This window comes from Natator depressus, chromosome 3 (assembly GCF_965152275.1).
Source record: "Natator depressus isolate rNatDep1 chromosome 3, rNatDep2.hap1, whole genome shotgun sequence".
In the NCBI taxonomy this organism is placed as follows: domain Eukaryota; kingdom Metazoa; phylum Chordata; order Testudines; family Cheloniidae; genus Natator; species Natator depressus.
Window position 1 is genome coordinate 15880702 of NC_134236.1, and position 21325 is coordinate 15902026.

Sequence of the window (21325 nt, forward strand, 5' to 3'; positions counted from 1 at the left end):
CCCAAGTGTTCCTCGCACGGTTTCAGGTACAAAATGAATTGGCGATAAGAATGGAATCATGAAAGGGATCTTTAGATGATATTAGATCCAAACAGTACTGAACCTGTCCTGCAAATACAGGATAGGCTACAGCTAGGAATCATCACGGAGTTTCTGGAAGTTTTCACCAATGCCACAGACATTGCAAAAAAGTTCATACACAAGATCCAGCTTGAAAAAAAAAAAGTGGGGCTTGTACAGCATAAAGTGTGAAACATACCAATCACAGGTCTCAGAGTGGTAGCCGTGATAGTCTGAATCAGCAAAAGAAAAAACGAGGAGTACTTGTGGCACCTTAGAGACTAACATTTATTTGGGCATAAGCTTTCATGGGCTAAAACCCACTTCATCAGATGCATGCAGTGGAAAATACAGTAGGAATATATATATACACAGAGAACATGAAAAAATGGGTGTTGCCATACCAACTGTAATGAGACCAATTAATTAAGATGGGCTATTATCCTAAGGAGAAAAAAAAACCTTTTGTAGTGATAATCAGGATAGCTCATTTCAAACAGTTGACAAGAAGGTGTGAGTAACGGGGGGGGGGGGGAGAATTAGCATGGGGAAATAGTTTTTACTTTGTGTAATGACCCATCCACTCCCAGTCTTTATTCTAGCCTAATTTAATGGTGTCCAGTTTGCAAATTAATTCCAATTCAGCAGTTTCTCATTGGAGTCTGTTTTCGAAGTTTTTTTGTTGGATAATTGCGACTTTTAGGTCTGAAATTGAGTGACCAGGGAGATTAAAGTGTTCTCTGACTGGTTTTTGAATGTTATAATTCTTGATGTCTGATTTGTGTCCATTTATTCTTTTGCATGGAGATTGACCGGTTTGGCCAATGTACAGGGCAGAGGTGCACATGATGGCATGTATCACATTGGTAGATGTGCAAGTGAATGAGCCTCTTATGGTATGGCTGATGTGATTAGGTCTTATGATGGTGTCCCTTGAATAGATATGTGGACAGAGTTGGCAATGGGCTTTGTTGCAAGGATAGGTTCCTGGGTTAGTGTTTTTGTTGTGTGGTTACTGGTGAGTATTTGCTTCAGGGTGGGGGGCTGTCTGTAAGCAAGGACGGGCCTGTCTCCCAAGATCTGTGAGTGAGGGATCATCCTTCAGGATAGGTTGTAGATCCTTGATGATGCACTGGAGAGGTTTAAGTTGGGGGCTGAAGGTGACGGCTAGTGGCGTTCTGTTACTTTCTTAGTTGGGCCTGTCCTGTAGTAGGTGACTTCTGGGTATTCTTCTGGCTCTGTCAATCTGTTTCTTCACTTCAGCAGGTGGGTGTTGTAGTTGTAAGAACGCTTGATAGAGATCTTGTAGGTGTTTTTCTGTCTGAGGGATTGCAGCAAATGCAGTTGTATCTTAGAGCTTGGCTGTAGACAATGGATCGTGTGATGTGGTCTGGATGAAAGCTGGAGGCATATAGGTAAGTATAGCGGTCAGTAGGTTTCCGGTATAGGGTGGTGTTTATGTGTTTATGGAACACTGATGACATCTTCATCATATGGACCCATGGAAAAGAAGCCCTTGAGGAATTCCACCATTATTTCAATAATATCTATCCCACCATCAACCTCAGCCTGGACCAGTCCACACAAGAGATCCACTTCCTGGACACTACAGTGCTAATAAGCGATGGCTACATAAACAGGCTGGTGGAAATTGCATATTTTATCTCGTTAAAGCTGTTCTTGCACACTTCATCCCATTCCAACCCCACATCCTTTTTTAAGGAGATGATGCAAAGCAAACTGCTGTATAAAGATTGACTAGTATTTGCATAATCCCAATAAGGATTGAAGTTTGTCCATGTTATCCATCTCTGGTGCTTCCCAATGGCTTTTCCTGGGTCTGGTTTTGGTTGTATGCCATTCCAAGAGATACTATTTCCTAGATATGTCACTGAGTTGGACAGAGTTGACATTTCTTTTTGCTGATGGTACGTCCATGTTGTTGAAGTTTTTCTAGAACCTTTGTCATGATGATATGTTTGGAATCATCTTTGCCATATGCTAGAATGTTGTCTTGAATGTAATTAACAGCCTTGTCTCTCCAAAGATCATATACATCATTCTGTGGAATACAGACACTGAAGAGGTTAGCCCATACAGAATCCATTTGAATTGGAACAAACCTTCAGATGCTGAAAGCTGAGTGCTTGTGGGATCCTTCCTTTAAGGGGAACTGGTACACAGAGGATAAATCAAGGGTCGTAAAGACTCTTGCTTCTCAAGTCCACACACATGCAGATGGCAGTATTAGGCTTCCTGGAGAGAACGACAGGAGAAACCCATTTTGTTGAATCAACTGGTTCTATGATATCTTCTTTTCATTGTTTCAGAATCTCCTCTTTGAGTGGTTGTTTTACTGTGATCAGTACAAAAAAAACGAGGAGTACTTGTGGCACCTTAGAGACTAACAAATTTATTTTGTTAAAACAGATGCTTGTGAGGTCTTGGTGCTGTCTTGACTCAGCTAAAAAATGGACACGCAGTCAGTATTTCACTTGCCTCTAGAGCCATGAATGATCTGGAAGAATCTTATTCCATAACTGAGAAAGACGCTCTGGTGCATTTCTGGGCAGTAGACACTTCAAAACCTACCTATGTGGTAGGAGATTTATCTAAAGAGCTGACCACAAACCTCTTTTGGCTCTATCCACCATGCAGGGTTCTGGCTGAGCAACATCAAGGGTTGCCAGATGGGCCATCAAACTTTGATTTCTAGACAGTGTGTCTTCCAGGTGCCAAGAACACCACTGCAAATTGTCTGTTTTTCACACACCTTATGATGAGAGTACACTAGAGAGATGAAGATATTGCCATTGCACAAATCATTTCTACGACTCAAGGAGCGATCACAGAATTGGCAATAGCCGTGAGAGAAGTCAAGGTATTTCAGGACCTAAAGAGTCACACAGTCAACAGCTGGCATTACAAGACGATGACACCAGAACACTTGCATCCGTACAGACACCTATCACATGAGTTGTAAATGAATGGGTTTTGAGAATTGATCATTTTGTGCCTACACTTCTAAGAGAAAGATTGATTCACCTGGCACATGAAGGACAACTAGGGATGTCTTCAATGAAAAGGCGATTGTGACAAGACTTCTGGTGGCCACGGATGAATGAGCAAGTTGAGGAAGTAATCACAAATTGAATGGCTTGGGCTAACAGTGATAAGTCATAGAAAACCTTCAGCCTCCCTCTCATACCAGTTGACTATCCCAACTGTCCATGGGAGAAACTGCCTTTTGACACAATGGGACCTTGTGAAGATCATTCTATTATGCAAAGATTTGCCATAGTAATGGCAAAATGGCCAGAAGTTACATTCGCTGGAAAGATTACCACTGAAATAGATTCATGTTATCAATCTTCACTGGAGAAGGATTCCCCAAGGAACTGGTAACTGACAGTGGAATGCAATTGTCCTCTGCTGAAATGTAGCAATATATCAGTAGCAATGGTATCAAACACAAAATGGTTTATTTATACCATCCAAGAGCTAATGGTCTAGTTGAAAGAATGAACAGACTGCTGAAAGATGTTTTCAAGTGACACCATGGAAAGAAGCTTTACATGAACCACTGTTTGCTTACAGGACCACCCCACACTCAACAACAGGAGTATCCCCTTTAAACTGTTAAGATGGTGCAAGGCCTATACCCGACTTACGAACAGTCAAGGGCTTACCAGTTTCCCTTTTTCAACCAAACCTTCAGATGAAAGTATTAATGAACGTGTTAAGAACAAACGAGCAATACAGATGGATCTCAAGAAAAGTTCTAAATCTCACAAGTTTCAAATTAGAGGTTTTGTTCATGTGAGGCTACCGTACAGAGTCAAAAAGGGACATTTAAGATATTCATGTCCTTTACAGATAAGGGAAATCTGAGGAGATTCTGCTGTGTTAATAGATGGAAAGAAATGGAACACTTCAAGATTGTCCGCAACTCATCAACAAGCAGCTGAACAAAAGAATGCTGATTTCCATGTTGAACAGGAGAACATCGATGACTCCAATAGATGATGGCCAATCTATATTAAGGGGAATTGCTCCACAGCTTACTCTCATTCCTGCCTCTTATGGTGTTAGAACTATGAGAAAAAGGAGACTGTCTAAAAGTTTGGAGGACTTTGTTACTGGACTCAAGTGATGGTTTGAAAAGGACTGCTTAAAGTTACACAATGGTTACTCTAAAGATGGAAGTTGTGTTGTATCTAGCTAGGTACAGATACCTGCACTTGGATTCTGTTCTTGCCACTGGCCTACTGCATGACCCTGAATAAGTCTCTGTACCTCAGTACCCCAGTACAAATAATGATACTGATCTTGATTGTAAAAGGTCTTGAAGTCTGCAGATAAAATGGCTATATAAGAGGTTTATTATTATTATTACTCTGTTTATTCTTTATTGTACTTGCATTTGTCTTTAAAATGCAAGCTGTTTGTTTGGAGCAGGATTTGCTATTGCTTGGTACAGGTTTTACAATGTCAGGTACTCTTGTCGCACTATCTTGAAAAACATTATCAATTGATGCAGTCAAGGCAATTTTATATCCTATCCATAGTTCTGAAAACTGAACCATGGGGTGAATCTTTCTTTAAAATGTCTATTGTACAATCACAGTTATTCTAAAGCCTGTGCTGACTTCTAAAGCTTTGACATAAATCGGGGAAGCTGGTGAAGTGTGCTCTGGCCTCCAACCCAAAGGCGCAGTGGACAAAATACCTTTTGGCTTTATGATCAGGTCTAAAAACATGCACTAGCTGGGATTATGAGTGTGCTGCCTTTACCCAGCCTACCTGCAAAACTGGCTAGTATTCATATTCCATACCACCCTGGAAGACATAAGAACTCTGGTTAACCTGCAGTTTCACTTAACAAGAGTTTGCTTACTGTGAGCTGTACTGCATTAGAAAATTATTTTTTTTTAAATTAAGCAATTGGTAAAAGGTGAAAAGTTTATATAATCAAATGCGGTTCTTAGACCTTTTGAATCATTCTTGTAAGTTTCAATGGTAAAGTAGATCATGTGTTATAACCACAGGGTCTGGAAATTTTGGCATATATAAATGTACTTGCCTTGATTTTGTGCTCTTTTCTACAGGACAAACTGGATACCGAAGTTGCAAAAAAAAAAAAAAAATCTGTTTTATTACTGTGTGTTTTATTATATAAATAATATATTACTGTGTGTTTTATTATATAAATTAAAAACAGCTAATCAGTGTTTGAATAACAAAGATTGTTAGGTTTCCTTCTGCCTTTTGGTTAAAACAAAACATAAGATTTCTATTCTCTTTGTTTTGTTTTTCCTGCCTCGCCCTGTAAGATGATTGATTTCGTGTTGCAACTTTCTAGCTTTGGAGATCACAACATTTAGAGATACTCCTTTACTCCCCCGTGGTTTCATTTCTGCAGTGCCTCTACAGGCAAAACTCACAAGGGCTTCAACTCTCCCTGACTGAACTAATTTTGATCATCAGGTCATCACTTTGCAGAAACATGGGACATCATATAACTCAATTCTAAGTATGATATTTATCCCTAATGAAAAAAGTACACAGTTCAATATACATGAAGTACACTAGATTCATTAAAGGTATCCAGAGGCTATTACACTGGGAAAGGATAACAATGCCCTCACCCAGTGGTTCCCAAACTTCAACAGCCCACAAACCCCTTTCATGAAAATATCATGCAAACCCCTTCCTAAAAATGAATATTTCCAGGGATTTTCTCCCTTACCTGAGCATAAATTATAGAAGCAGTGATCTTAGAAATAATTTGTTTTTATGACACACTTATTACACACTATTTATCAATCATTACATTATTAATTGTAGTACATTATGAAAACGGAAAAACACTCTTCCAAGATTTCACTTCTGTAGCTCATATCACTTAGATTAAGCCTCCTACATGTTTCATCAAGGAGTACCAGACATGAAACAGCAAGAAGGTATTTAAGAAGCCAACTCAAATAAAGAGTTCCTCCCACAAGCATTCGGGTTTTGAGCAGTCCAGGCAAACTATGCATAGCTACAGCAAAGTTTAAACTTGTTCTGCCAGGAAGTCATGGTCATGGGGCTCAGGCTGCCAGCCCCCTTGGCGGTTGGGGTCCCTAGGGATGGCTCTGTCCGCCATTACAGTATTTTTTTCTGAGAACCCCCGATACATTTTGTGAACCCCCAAGGGTACACGAACCCCAGTTTGGGAACCATTGCCCTAACCTATTCCCATTGATTTAAGTAGAAACTGGATTAGGTCCTACCAGCATAACTAGGAGTCCCCATCAGAGACTGAGGCCTCTTTAAACTAGGCACTGCACAAATACATAGTAAAAAGTAAAGTAATACAGCGGAACCTGTCTCAAACTGCCACTCAAGGATCCAGCAACTATTGGTTGATGCTCTTCTAGTAAAGAAAGAGTACTCAGTGCGGAGTCAGTCCTATTCCCAGCCTAGTTAATGGGAACATTGACTTTGGTAGCCGCAAGACTGGATCCTAAGCTTGGGGACTTTTTGTGAACAGCTGCTAAGGTAACTGTTTGCCCTTGGACAAGTTTCACTGTATTTCATTACAAAAGAGGTCTTACCACCTCAGAATGTTGCCTCCCATGTTAGTGTAAGGGCTATACTGGTTCTTTCCACTATAACAGAGGTAATGCTCATTCAAATCTGTGCTTGATTTAAGGGGGAAAATATAAATAGAGAGGCTGACTTTATTGTGCCTACTTAATGGCCTGAACATTATCCGTAGTAATTTATTACACAAGGCAGTTTAATGACTCTTAAATTATGGATATGCTTTATAGTATCATTTAAGGGGTCATGGGGGTCCCCATTTGCTGCAGAGAGCTAAATTTCTGTTTCTGAAGATCAAAGCAACATGACTATCCTAGTTAGAGGAGGAGAGATATCTGAAGGGATGAAGGTTTCAAAACACGGTCAAATTCTTCTGTCACAATGGTGCAACCCCATGGATTTAAGAGAATTGCGTGGGTGTTACAGATATCAGGATTTGGCCATATAGGTCTCCAGTAGGAGGAGGACTCATTAGTGCAGGGGTTATCTGGAGGTGGCGATGGTGTAGATCTTCATAGCTGTTTTCCTCACTGTGTGCGGGATTGTGTCCCAGAGTTGGTAATCTGCCAGATTTTTCCAATTTTTTACTCTGTGATTATTATCATAAAAGATCTATTGTTACTGCACTGTGCCAAGTTTTATTTACTGCTTAGCATACTCAGAGGAACTTTGAACCCCTGACCTTTTCTATCCCCCAGCGTCCCAAGCTAAGTGGATTGCTCACAGTAATGAGCAACAGTAAGTAGTGTCCTATAATCTCGGCTGATCTCTGTACCTAGCAGTCAGACCATCCAAGATACAGGCTTTTTGGACTTTCAAGGGACACTACTGAAGTCAGTGGAATGATTGGATCTCCCCCAATAAGACTGTGCCCATATGTGAAGCTATTGAGGGTCATGTTTAGTCTAAAAAGCTGTGTGTCTTGTCTTCTAATTTTGTGCTCTAAGTTTCACTCTTCAGCAACATCATTTGTTTGGAATTTTTTAAGTTACACAAGTCCTTGCTCCTTACCTGGGCTCTTTGCTTTAAAGCTGTAGGGCTGCTTGAGTGATTAAAGACTCCTGTATGAAGGGCTGGGCTCTTGGCTCCCTAGACAATTATTCTTTTAAAAGAAATACAGCTGCAATCTGCCAAATCCTAAAGAACACCCTATGCCATTATACCCCTCCTGTATGTTTTCTATTGTGTATAACCAGGAATAGAAACAGTTCTGCCTTCTATTCACAATGAAATTTTCCCATGATGCTGTTTTAAATCTGAATGGAGTCATGACTTCAAGAACTTAGGAGTAGCTGGAGTCTGATATTGGCATGACAGTATTTCTTGCAGCTGGAGACCTGTCAAAATGTAGAATGGCCCTTTCAAGCCCATTTACCTCTGCAGGGGAAGGATGGCCTTTTGGTTAAGGCACTGAACTGGGATACAGGAAATTAAGGTTCTGGTCCCAATTGGCTCATGTGACCTTGAGCATGTCACCCAGGGCCTGATCCACAGACTAGTGAAGTTAGTATCTGTCTGTGCTTCAGTTCCCCTGCTGTGAAATAGAAATAATGATGCTTCCCGCCCTTGCGGGGGTGTTGTGGGGCTAGATTCATTAATGCCCGTGAGATATTCAGATACTACAGAATCATAGGAATGTACGGCAGGAAAGGACCTTGAGAGTCATCAAGTCCAGGCAGGACCAAGTACACCTAGACCATCCCTGACAGGTGTTTGTGCAAACTGCTTTTAAAAACCTCCAGTGTTGGGGATTCTACAGCCTCCCTTGGAACCCTGTGCCAGAGCTTAACTACCCTCAGAGTTAGTTAGAACGTTTTTCTTAATATCTATCTATAATGATAGCAGCCACGTAGAATTAGGAGTTAGAAGCCTCCTGGCTAACTCTTTGCTTTGAATACTATGTGATGTTGTTGGTATAGTACTACCATCAGGAACATTAAGGAAAAGGTTTATCACAGCATGATAGCCCTATCTAAGACCTGTATGCACCCCCAATCGAAGAAATACCAGAATAAAGTCTATATACAGGATGGCATTATTGTACTTGTTGATGGTGCCCACTGTACTTTGTACTCAATTCCTTTTACCTAGTGAAGGTTTTGCCTTTCCTGTATGTATATTTTGCTCTTATAAAAACAGAAATTGCTAAAGAAAAACCACAGCTGTTCGATCTCTTTTGATTATTTCCTTCTGACTGTTCTTTGACCATCCATAATACACATAGATTCACAGCCTATTAAGTCTCTGTCTCCTTATTTGGACCAGCAATCGTTCAGTTAGTTATTTATAATATCTTTAGAATAAAAAATAAAGGTTGTATATAGGACAAATAGGTATCTGTCTCATCCCAGTGTTGTATGGTACAATAGTCACTATACAGGGTGTTTCTGAACTGCACCCTTCTTTCAGTGGCATGTAGGGTATATACACATGCAGTCCCCCTAGCACTGGCAATAATAGCAGTGTTGACAATGAGACACAGCTGAAGCAAGCAGAGTAAAGACAGGCCTGAAGGGTGTGGGTATGTACTTGTGTACATACCCCACATGGTTTTCTACTCACCCAAGCTGACTCCCCAGCTACACAGCTATTTCTAGCAGTGTAGTGTCCTACTGCCTCCCTGATGCTTGTGCCTTTCCCCACCACAGGCAAAGACTCCAGTCACTGGGAAAGGCTCTGTGTGGTGGACTATTTACCCCCACACTTGCCCAGAAAGGGTTCATGTGGATTGAGAAGGGGGCTAATTAACCCAACAAGCCACAGCTGAAGGGAATCAGGTAGCTAAGTAATCCCCTGACTGAGTGAGGGAGCCCAGCTGAGGGGGGATGAGCTGGGCTGGGATTTATAAAGACAGGAAACTTAGGGGAGAGGGGGCTGCAGGGAAATAGGCCCCAGTTGCTCCCTAGGAGAAGAGAGGAGTGTTGGGAGGCTATAGAGACATGTAGCTTGTAGTTGCTCCCTGGAAGGAGGGAGTGGTGAAGTTGGCAAACCAGGGAGTGCTCGGTGGTAAGGAAAAGGCTCAGGGAAAAGCAGTAAGGCCCAGGAGGGAATGGACCTTGACTGCTGACTAGAGGGCTTGTGAGCTGGAACCTGGAGTAGAGGGTGTGCCTAGGCTCCCCTGTCAGCCACTGAGGGAGTGGCAGTATGTGGCAGTGAATGGGAGGACTGCCTGGGATGGCTGAAAGAAGACTGGTACCCTGGAAGGGGAAAATGAGTCTAGTGAGCTAGCCAGAGGGCTGAGTCATGAAGAGGCAGCAGCAGTTTGTGGAGTGAGACAGGAGTTGCAGACCCAGAGAGAAAAGTGGAGAGATGGTGTGCAACTGCGGGAAGGGGCATCAACCTCGTGAAGCTAATCTCTAGCACGGTGAAGAGGGAGTGCCATCCTAGCGGTGAGTGGAGCATCCTGTCGCACTCCAGCAGAGGGAAAAGGCTCTAGCAGGGGGGAGGCGGTAGGGAAAGGCTCGGCCTTTCCCAGGTGTCTCCCCCCAAGTCAGTTCCTGTACCATGTTGCTACACAATGCAGTGCACTTTTCACTGCAGCGTGTGGCTATGCATACCCTATGTGCCGCTGCCAGTGGTGTGTAGTGTAGACATAGCCCTTGGGTAAGCAGTTACGAGCAACTTCCGATCAGAACCTTTGCTGTTCTGAAACTATTAATACAAAGTAAATTCTCCCTTGTTGTCCGAAAGAGGCATGGTCTAGCACATGATTGGGAGCCAGGAGCTCCTAACTTTTAACCCTAACACTAACTCATGTGGTCTGGAGAAAGTCACCTACCCTCTCTGCCTCAGTGGAAAGGTGACCTCCCAGTAGGCTTCCGCTAACACACAGGATATGTCTACTGATAATGTGCAGGAAAATACATGTACCAGTGTTGGTTGAGTTGCTAGAGTTTTACAATTACAAGATTTGCCGGCCTGCTCCTGCTCCCATCTGAGTTTTGCAGCACAGCTAATGAGAGCTTTAATGTCAGCATGAAGAGCTAGATGGGGACACTACATGAGATTGGAGGGAGTACAAGGAGCTCACCTTTTCCCACACCAAACGGCTGGCCCAAATTGTAATCTCTGCCCCCTCCTGACTCTCTGGGGTGCAAGCCTCTCCAAGAGGGCTGGGTGTGCGGTCTGCCGTGGAAAGAAGCACGTGCGGTACTCTAAGGCGGGTGCAGCAAGCAAGCTCCTCTTGAGGAACAGAGAGCTCCAACACATGCCTTGAGGCACAACTCTTCCCAGGGCTCTTACTCTCCACCACTCTGGGGGCAGGGCAGTATCTCTGAAGCAGAATTTCTCAAACTTCATTGCACCGTGACCCCCTTCTAACAAAAATTACTACATGACCCTGGGAAGGGGGACCAGGGACCAAAGCCCAAGCCCTGCCTCCCTGGGGTGTGCCAAAGCTTGAGGGCTTCAGCACCAGTAAGTCTAACACCAGCCCTGGTAACCCCATTAAAATGGGCCCCTGACATACTTTGGGGTCCCACCCCACAATTTGAGAAATGCTGCTCTAAAGTACAGTTGAGGCTTAAACTTGTAGTTTATATAACGAACAGAATTGCTGTAGGATAGAGGCCAGTTCCTTGTCTCTGGCATCATTCTCCCATATCCGTCTGATGATTGTTCATGTTTATTACAATAGTGTCTAAGGGCCAACCAAGAATGGGACCCCACTGTGCAAGGCACTGCACAGACACAGAGTAACACACAGTCAATGCCCTAAAGAGTTTACGATTTAAACTGACAAAACAGATACAGGGCTAGGGTGGTAGGGGGGAGAGGTGGAACACACAAGCAGCCTGAAAAATGTCATGGGGGCACACATCATGTTAGTTCGACGTTGTTATGTTCTGTTTTGGTGTGGGTTTAGGTTTTTTTGGAGGAAGGGGGATCACTTAGGAAAGAAAAATGAAGTGAGAGAGGGGACATAGGCCAGGGGAGAAGAGTGAAGCTCAGGTGAAAAGATTTTGATGGAGGGAAAGAGTTAGAGCAAAACTGGACAAAGTTCTGTGAATGTCCAGAGGGTCCCTCCTTTGCCAGCTTCTGCTCCTGCCAGCTGGCCTTTGGCTGTCTCCTCCTTGCTGTTTTTCCCCAAGGCCACATGGGAGTGGGGGCAGGGGAAGGCAAGACACCACCTGGGCCCTACTGTGACCAGAGTATGAGATCTCACCTGCACAGCTCTGGGTTCTTAGAATCATAGAAGATGAGGGTTGGAAGAGACCTCAGGAGGTCATCTAGTCCAACCCCCTGCTCAAAGCAGGACCAACCCCCAACTTAAACATCCTAGACAGGGCGTTGTCAAGCCAGGCCTTAAAAACCTTTAAGGATGGAGATTCTGTGGGGAGGGTGACCCAGCTAAGCTCTGTTTTACCCTCTCCTGCAAGTGCTTCAATCCTTGCTTTGACTGCTTCTGCTGCTACTCTCTGGCGGGCTCCTGCTTTGCAGTTGTCCCCCAAGATCACATGGAATGGGGAGGACACGCACAGTCTGGGTCCTATTTCCCCATATTGGCAATACAATTAGTCGTTGGGTCATCACTTGGGATTGGACCCTGAGACCTCCAGAGATAAGAGTCTGGGCCTTAAGGAGTGTGTCTACCTGGTAGCTGCAGCAGATTCTTTGTCCTGTGTGTATCAGGCACAGTGGGGATGTGTAACCCACAGTGAGCTGGGGTTACACCAGCCAGCAAAGTGAAATCATTGGGTGTTTTACATGAGGAAGAATGGCAGGATTTAGCCCTATGTCATTAAATCTGCCTCAGTTCCTATACCATGTACCATGAAATGCTTCCCCTTTGTGTGAACTTTCCTAATGCCGAGCTGTAAACTAATATCAGGGTTGCAACTTCATTTTCTGAGAGACAGTTGGCTGGTTATCAAGAAGCTTTTCTGAGATAGGAGCAGTTCCAAACAAGCAAGAGGTCACAGCCTGAACTGGAGAAGGAGGTCATTCAAATAAGCTTTAGTCATCTATTTTGTTTGTTTCAATAAAACCACACACAAGGCAATTTGCAATGCAGAGCAAAGTCAGTGATCAGAGTCATCAACTCAGGAGGGAAACAGATACATCTGGGGCGAAGGAAACAACGCATACCGCTGCTAACTAGAGATAAAACAGGTTTTGATTAGGATTTGGGGTCATGAGGTTTGCACCCTGAATAACCATCCTCCTCTCCTGACTCTTGCTGATCTCTCTGGGAATACAGAGAGCCATTAATTTGCCCTTGTGTTTTTGTTTGCTAGGCTGGATTAACAGGCAAGAAATCAGCATAAAAATAGGTAACTGCCTAAATTCAAGTTATTTTCCATTAAAAAAATGTTGTGGCCAGACAGAGCTGCCTCCTTCCTCAGAAAAACTCATGGGGCACAGGTCTTGGGGGAGGAATCATCGTGAGTTTCCTCTGCATTATTCCTTTGGGGGTTAAAGTGAAGTCACTGCTTCTCAAGCAAAACTCCCTCTGACTTTACGGATGGCAATGGGACGTTTGTCTGAGAAGTGCAGTATTTGGTACATACATTTTCAACTGGCATTTCTTATTCTCACAGCAATTTTATACTCTGGTGCCCAGAGTCTTCTATCCCGTTTTTAAATGTGCTGACTGGAGGAAATGCGAGGAATCCTGAATATTAACATGGCTCCTAATCTCTCTCCTTTTACCTGTCTCCCCACCCTGCCTCACCATCACCTCTTATTTTACTATGTTAATGCTTATTGTTCAGCTTCTATTTTGCACATTGTGTGATGAATTGGAAAAAAGCTGGCTAACTGATAGGCCTCAAAATGTAACTTATAAATGGAGAATCATCAAGCAGGTATGTTCTTGGGATCAGTTCTTGGCTCTATGTGCTCTTTAACATTTAACACATCAATGAGCTGGAAGAAAACATAAAATCATCAATGATAAAGTTTGCAGATGACACACAAATTGGGAGAGTGGTAAATAATAAAGAGGAAAGGTGACTGAAACAGAGCGATCTGGATTACTTGGTAAACTGGGCACAAGCAAACAATCTGCATTTTAATACAGCTAAACGTAAAGGTCTACATCTAGGAACAAAGAATGTAGGTCTTACCTACGTAATGGGGGACTCTACCCTGAAAAGCAGTGACTCTGAAAAAGATTTGGGGGATGGATAATCAGCTGAACATGAGCTCCCTGTGCGATGCTGTGGCCAAAATGGTGCAATTCTTGGATGCATAAACGAGAAATCTCAGGTAGGAGTAGAGAGGTTATTTTACCTCTATATGTGGCACTGTTGCAATCACTGCTGGAAAACTGGGTCCAGTTCTGGTATCAACAATTCAAAAAGGATGTTGAAAAATTGGAGAGATTTCAGAGAAGAGTCACAAGAATCCTTTTTAAAGGATTAAAAAACATGCTTTATAATGACAGCTGCAAGGAGCTCAATCTATTTAGTGTAATAAAGAGAAGGTTAAGGGGTGACTTGATCACAGTCTATAAGTAGCTACATGTGGAAGAAATACTTGATAATGGGGACTTCAGTCTAGCAGAGAAGGTATAACAGGATCTAAAGGCTAGAAGTTGAAACTAGATGAATTCAGACTGGAAATAAGGTGTAAATTTTTCACAGTGAGTAATTAACCTTTTGGGACAATTTACCAATGGTTATGGTGGATTTTCCATCACTGGCAACTTTTAGAAAAACATCCCATCTTGATTTAAAGATTTTTCTCTAAGGATTATTTTGCGGGGAGTTTCCATGGTCTGTGTTATACAGGAGGTCAGAGCAGATCTCAAAGGTTCTTTCTGGCTTTGGCATCCACAGATATATGCCATGCTAGGTGACTGCACCATAATCTCATGTGGAGGGTGATGGAGTTCATTATCATAATTCATTTTTTCTTTTTATGCCATTCTGCTGAGTATCGTCACTTTTCAATACATTTATATGGGAAGAAAGACACTAGTCTCACATAGACTAGCTGCATCAGTCAGTTTTGGCTAATTACATGACAGCTGATTTATCCTTTTTATAATCAGTAAATCCCAGGAAATGCCTTTTTAAAATAAAATAGTAAAACAAAACACTATCAGCTCTGAATTTTGACACGGTAAATAACATTAGTTTTACATTATGGGCCACTTGCTTAAATCTATGGCACTTCGGATACTTTGATGGAGACATACTGGAGGACATACTTATACTCACTGGAGATCTGGCTAAATATATCTAGCTAAGGATCCCATATGAGAGGCTTTGGCAGAGCTTTTTATAACATATTTAATGTTAGTGAACATTTACTTTTCAGGCATCTGGAAGATGTCTGTAGTGGATGTGGGTGGGATAGACCATATCTGAAGGGATGTGGGATGGAAACTTTGTATCTTTCACAGACTGGTGCAACCTGTTCACAAAACAAATTGTTCATTGAAATACAGTAATGTTGAAAATAGCATATGACTGTACGCACGTACCCATACTCAAGGAAATAAGCAAGCAGCAGAATGCATATACTGTATCTGAACATTCCAAGATGTTTCTTTTATCTGTTCTACAAATGTCAGTGTAGGAAGATTATAAATGGCCGTGTTGCAGGTTTTAAGCATGTTTTGAAAGCAGTGAGGTTAAAGATGAATAGAAAAGTTTTCAGGTTATGGTTAGGTTGACAATCCTCTCCCCATTTCTGTATCGTTTCCTGGAGATCTGATATAAACTAAAAGGTTCCATGCCAGTCTTTTGCTGAGATGGGTCAAACCATGGGGATCACACTCTGTTTTCTATAACCTTCAAGGATTCTAACAAAAATATTCTGTGCAGTAGAGGTATTATTAATAAATATTTAAATATAATAAGCCAATTCTGGCATCATTCAAAGAAATTTCAGAATGTTAAAAACTGATCCTGAGACAAATCACCAACATGAACTTTAAAATTTCTATGTATGTGTTCTTGTGTATCAAGCATCCTCAAAAACACTAACAGCTTGTGATTAATCACTGGTTGCATGTTGGGGCAATTGACCCCTTTGTCCAAGTACCTTCAGTCTCAGTTTGGGCAGGAAGGGGTCCTGTATTTTAGCTATTATATTGGATTACTGTCGTGCAAGGAATCTGGGCCTGTCCCGTTGCAAAGAAGTAATAAATTCATGTAGTCAGTTCAAAAGAACTAGGCCACTACTGGATATTCCATGATTTAATATGTACTTCCTGGTAACTAAGAAAAGTGTTCTAAATATATTTTGTAGCTAAGTCTGACTTCCGTTTTGTCTGCACCCAGCTACAAACAATGCTCTGCATGCCCAACATTGAGTCAGAGTAAAATACAGTAGCTGAATCCACTATATTAACCATGTACACTTTGGACACAAGTCAAACTTTCTCAGTCTTGATAGCCATTCTGGGTTAACAGTGAAGTCTGTATAAAATAAATAATTGTACTTTATTTCAATCACCTGAACCTCATGGATGTGGCCTACAGCCCATACTACCCAGTGACCTGAGACTATGAATTTGGAAGATTAAGGGGATAGCGCTGATGCAATAAACTTAGATGTCTGTAAGGCGTTTGATTTGGCACCACACATGATTTAAAAAATAAAACTATAAAAAACTCAACATGGCACACATTTAGTGGATTAAAAACTGGCAGACAGGTCTCACAAGGTAATTATAATTGGGGAATCATCAAGTAGTTGTGTTTCAAGTGGGGTGCACAGGATTTGTTCTTGGCCCTACACTATTTACCATTTTATCAGTGACATTAAAAAAACATAAAATCTTTCCTGATAAATGTTGCAGAAGACACAAAAAATGACAGAGTGGTAAATAATGAAGAGGACAGGTCACAGATACGGAGTGATCTGAATTTTTTGATAGGCTGGACCACGTAACCAATATGCATTTTAATATGGTTAAATGTAAATGTGTATACTGCTAGCAATAAGGACTGTAGGCTCTACTTACAAGATAGGGGACGCTATCCTGGGAATCAGTGACTTTGAAAAGAACTTGAGGTTCTGGGCGAGTCCTGGTGGATTATCAGTTGATCATGAGCACTAAGTGCAATATTGTGACCAAAACGGCTAATGTAATCCTGGGATGAATAAACAGGGGAATCTTGAGTAGGAGTAAAGTCAATTCATGAAGGATGTTGATACATTGGAAAGGGTTCAGAGAAGACCCACAAGAATGATTAAAGGATTGGAAACATGTTTTATAATGCTAGACTCAAGGAGATTGATCTGTTCATTTTAACAAACAGAAGGTTAAGGAGTGACTTGAGCACACTCTATAAGTAGGTACATGGGGAACAGAAACTTAATAATAGAGGGCTCTTCAATCTAGCAGATAAAAGTATAATGAAGTCCATTGGCTGCATGTTGAAATTAGACAAATTCAGAGTAGAAATTAGGCACATGTTTTTAACAGAGTAATTAATCACTGGAACAATTTACCAAGCATTGTGGTGGATTGTCCATCACTGAAAATGTTTAGATCAAGATTGGACGTTCTTTCTAAAAGATAATTCCGGTTTGAACGAGAACATAATTCAGGGAGGTCCTATGACCTGTGATACAGGAGGTCAGTTTAGATGATCACAGTGGTCTCTCCTTCCTATATAATCCATGAATGCAAACATCAGTCTCTCTCTATCTAATATTCTGCTTCCAGTGAACACTCGTAGGGTTTATCAGTATTTTAACGTGGCAGCATTTAGCTGCCATGCTTTCAGTTTTACTATCCAGCTGTTGTTCCATTAAACATTTTGATTCCAAGTGGATGATAGCAATGTAAACCGTTATAATAACACTCTCTTAGGAGGGGGTCTTCTGGGATCCACTCCTTGGACCCATGCGTAATGGTCACAGCATGAAGAAAGCATTTTAGGAAGTAGTTTCTAGGGATGGATTATTCTCCAAAGGTAATATCAGCCACAGGGAGCCATATGAAGCCAGACAAGCTGAAAGCAGCACGTATTTGTGATGGAAATATCCCCCTAAACACCCGCCTTGACTCCTCATGCATGCATTGCCATGATAGCTTCAGAATTAGGATTATTTAGCTCAACTAGACCTTCAGCGTTCTTAGCACACTGTGAAACACCCAGGAAAGGAGTTTAGAGAGATGCTAAAGACTTTCACATGGGAGGTGAAATGAAGTGGCTGTGATAAGAACATGCTCTATCACTGAAAAGCAAAAAGAAGTCATACTGCTATAACCATGACTCCAGCCTCCTAGCCATTTGCTAGAGCTAATGGAGCAAACATGCACCTGTGCAGGAAAGTAGTGCTGCAGAGCAGTATTGATTAAGAGAGGCTTGGCTGTGGGGTCCCCAGAAAACACCTGTGAAAAGAGAGGAGAAATAAACCAGGATAAGGCTGCCTCTGTGGCCAAGGGAGGGATCTAAGTGACAGCCAAGCGACACATGCAAACCAGCTTCCTATTTTACAGAAAGGTAGCTTGAAGCCTAGAGAAATTAAGTGACTTGCCCAGTGCCATGCTGCTAATCAGTGGCAGAACTGAAGCTAGAAGTCAGACGTTCCTGGGCCGAGTCCACTAAGTCACATTGCTTCTCGCAAGTATTTTCCTTTGCCTCTAATCCTCCAAGACCAACAGCTCTCCATTCCCAAACTTAATTATGTAGTAAAAGGGACAGTCTTGCATCAGGAGGGAGGTGGGCTGGAAGACCTGATAGGTTTATTCCACCCTTAATTTGTATGATTCATTGTCTGTCATATTTCACAATACTTAAAAGCACTCCTCCATCCACAGCTTCTTACAGACCCGGCTGCTGCTTCTTGGCCGTGATTTTCACTGCCTGTTTCAGAACAGGACTTGACTCAGACGCTTTCCACTGATGACATAAGGAGTTTCCCTGTCACACCCAACTGAAGAGTTCAGATAAGACTCAGCACGGAGGCTTGGTGGGGAACTAACTGGTACAGACGTTGTAACAAAGGAAACATAAGCCTGTAATTTTGCATGAGCACTTATGGCAAAGTATATGCTAGACTTTAGACCTGATTCTCGTTTACACTTAACCCACTTTACACTGCTCTGGCAATGTGAAGGGGCCTTAATGTGAGAGTCAGTTGTATTTTCACCCACTTTTAGGCCCCTTTCTATGACTAGAATGTTGCAAAGTGGCCCTTATGTAAATGAGAATCGGAGGTGTTATCTCTGGTGAACAGCTTGCTATATCTCTCCCAGCAGCTTTGTGATACTCCTCTGCCTATGCTTTTGTTCTGTCTGCACAGTTCTAACCCAGCAAGAGCAAAATACAGGGCCGCGACCTCTTTTAATATTTGACAAAGGTCTAGGATCAGGTATCCAACAAACAGTAACGGAGGAGGAGGCTTGAAACGCCAGGAGCTTCTTTTCTTTAACGTGAATAAACATTTTCTGGAGCTGCAGTGTCAGGATGTCATATCCGTTATCAATATTTCTCAGGAATAAAACAGAAGGTTCCTGCTGTCATTGAAGTCAATGGTAACTGTCAATGACTTTGCTGGAAGCAAGATAATACTACCCAGCTGTTACATAAAAATGTTCAGCCGTAGATTCCAAAGAACTTTACAAAGGAGGTCAGTTGGATTGTTGGGAAACTGTCACCAGCCTGTGCCTCAATGTGCCCACGGTCACCCAGCAGGCCAGTACCAGAGCCAGGAATAGGATCCAGATCTCCCCAGATCCCCAGTGCTCTATCCACTAGGTCATACTGCCTCATGTTGATATGCTGCAATGCTAAATGTGGGTCTCAAATGCATGACGTGTCCTATGACAAGGCGCCGCTGACAGCTACAGGTCCCAGCTTCCAGAGGCTGGAAATAACCTGAAGTGATTTAAGTCCTTCCTCTCAAACCCAGCCCAGAGACTAATTAAGGTCAGCTGTTCTCTAAGAGCCCTCACCTGTGGAGTCCCACAAAGGTCGGTCCTGTCCCTGTTCTTATTCAGCATCTACAGGAAGCCTCTTGAGAGCTGGCTGACACCCAGCTCTGTACCCCCTCCCTGAATGCCTAATTGAGGTTAGCACCTGGGTGAAGAGCAGCTGAGTAAAAATGAGCCCTGGCAAGCGGGAGGTGATGCTGGTACGAAGAGAGAAGCAGGTGGAAGAACCCTCTTGAATAGCATCTAAAGATGCTAAAGGGCACTGTAGTCCAACAAACACAGACATAACAAGCACCAGTGGCTGGAAGTTAAAGCCAGACAAATTCAAATTAGAAATAAGGCACAAATTTTTCACAGTGAGGGTGACAATATTGGAACAAGCTCCCAAGGGAAATGGTGGATTCTCCAACTCACAATGTTTTCAAATCAAGACTGGATACCTTTCAGGGAAAGATGATTTAGCCAAACCCATGTTACTGGGCTCAATGCAGAATAACTGGATGAAATTACATGGCCTGTATTACGTAGGAAGTCAGACTAGGTTATCTAATGGTCCCTTTGAGACTGAAATCTATTAATCTCCTTCAGATTGCTGGGGGAAGTGCTTTTACTCTAATCAAGAAATTACTTCTACAGGCTCAGAATGGAGAGAGAGATTATTTCTGTTTTTTAAAGAGGAAGCATTCAGATACTTCCATGATAGTCGCTCCATACTACTTAGATTAAAGGAAGGTGGGGGGGAAGAATAGCTCAGCGGTTTGAGCATTGGCCTGCTAAACCCAGGTTTGTGAGTTCAATCCTTGAGGGGGCCATAGAGGGATCTGGGCCGAAAATTGGGGATTGATCTTGCTTTGAGCAGGGGGGTTGGACTAGATGAGGTCCCTTCCAATCCTGATATTCTACGAAATAGCAGTGTGTTTTCAGGGAGGCCATGGTTTTTGTTTATCCATCAAACAATAGCATTTCTCTCCATTTGTGTGGAGGAATCTGACTTTGGTGATATCTTCCCTGTTAAAAATATAAAAGGAAATATACTGGAGGGTAGTTTGGTACTCATCAGTCTGAGGAAACAGGAATCCAGATTCAATACACCTTTCCTTTCCAGGCCAATTGAGTTCAGGGAAGCCGCTGAAGTGAATGAGTGAAAGAATTGCCTATGATCTCTTGAGCCTTGTATCTTAGACTGAGCAGGTGTTTGTGGACTCACTGGATGATGGTAGGGTTAAACAAAAATTGGAAATAGTTATTTCTCTGATAAAATGTCTATTTTCTTATGTCACACAAGAGGGAAAAGGGATCAGGTCTTGAGTCATGCCGAAACGCTCCAAAAAGCTGTTCTGGCACTTTTTTCAGGAGCCAGAATGGTGTTCTGGTACTTCTGGTGCTATCACTCAATTACCGGAGGTGACTTTTGGCACTTTGTTTTTTTACTACTCAAGCACTGAATGTGATAAGTGTGGAGGTTTCCTCAAATAACGAACGAGCTCTCAGAGGATATGGTCAGGGTGATCCAAAGAACATATGTGTCACAATTGCAGGGCTATTTGCACCTCAATCCCTTCTCTGCTCTCTTTCAGAGCACCTGCTCAGGTGTTAGGCCTCTTGCCATTACCCGTCTCAGGGATTCTTCAGAGGTGCTGGAACTAGTGGTGCGGGGGGTGCTGCAGCACCTCCTGGCTTGAAGTGGTTTCCATCATATACAGGCTTTACAGTTTGGTTCAATGTCTCTCAGCACCCTCACTATACAAATGGTTCCAGCACCACTGGTATTCTTCCACTCTTAGACCAGGGCCTGTGTTTTCCTTCTGTAAATGTAGTTTCCATCTTGTTTTA